We start from the raw sequence: 1,060 nt of genomic DNA on the forward strand, positions 1-1,060 counted from the left end.
TCTAATTGATGTATCAATACCAGCAGATGACAACGTTTCCCTAAAAGAAATGGAGAAACTTTCAAAATACAAAGACCTGGAAATAGAGGTAACTCGAATGTGGAATCTAAAAACAGAAACAATTCCTAACATAGTAGGGGTCTTAGGTATAATAAAAAAAATATTCAGACAAATACATAACAAAAACACCAGGACTTACAAATATATATAACATACAGAAAATTGCACTACTGGGCACTGCACACATCCTACGCAAAACACTTTCAATACAGTAACCATAAGAGCATCACAGCAAACCACAGCACATACCCAAGGCACACAGAGCTGCGCTCAGTAGTGAAGTGAAAGCACGCTATAAAAATAAAACTACTGAATAATAATAATGAGAATAATAACGGTTTCAAATTTTGACACAAAACCAGTAACAGCGATCGATAGTCAATGCGGCAATATAACATGGCAGTCCTGGTTTAGGACTAATGTTGGCTGTAATTTAGCCCCTGGAGACATCATCTCCAGGTGGCTATTTGATAGCATGTTTGACAGAGATTGTCTCCTATTACAACGTTGTACCAGCTTAAGACGGCATCAGTAATGTCAGCCATATCTCTTCGCCAGAACAAGACCAGGAAGAGGAAGAGGAATAGTCTGGTTTAGCCCACCATATAACTTTGTTGTAATTACAGGCAAGGCCTAAAACTTTCTAACTCTCTAAGAAGATAACACTTCCACTGACACACAAATACGATTAACTTTTCAATAATCACAACATTAAAGTTAACTGTTCCTGCCTGGCCATCATTGCTTCCCAGATCATATACTACATTACAACCAAAAAGACACACGTGTGTGCATATATGCACATAAAAGCATATATATATACATGTGTGTGTGTGTGTGTGTGTGTGTGTGTGTGTGTGTGTGAAGTGAAGGCGTGTGGTTTACTGGTCAGAGTATTTGGTTCGCAATCGTAAGGCGTTGAGTTCAATTTGCAGCATCGCGTTGTGCCCTTGAGCAAGACACTTCATGTTACGTTGCTCCAGTCTATTCAGATGGCAGA

At 39.0% G+C, this 1,060-nt stretch overlaps 1 protein-coding gene across 1 annotated transcript in view; it reads right to left on the reverse strand.

Annotated features, from left to right (window-relative positions):
• LOC106874849 (H(+)/Cl(-) exchange transporter 6) overlaps positions 1-1,060 on the reverse strand; it is a 65,542-nt gene that overhangs the window by 56,686 nt on the left and 7,796 nt on the right. The gene's annotated exons all lie outside the window — the stretch shown is intronic.

The sequence above is a fragment of the Octopus bimaculoides genome, chromosome 26 (genome assembly GCF_001194135.2).
Source record: "Octopus bimaculoides isolate UCB-OBI-ISO-001 chromosome 26, ASM119413v2, whole genome shotgun sequence".
NCBI lineage: Eukaryota > Metazoa > Mollusca > Cephalopoda > Octopoda > Octopodidae > Octopus > Octopus bimaculoides.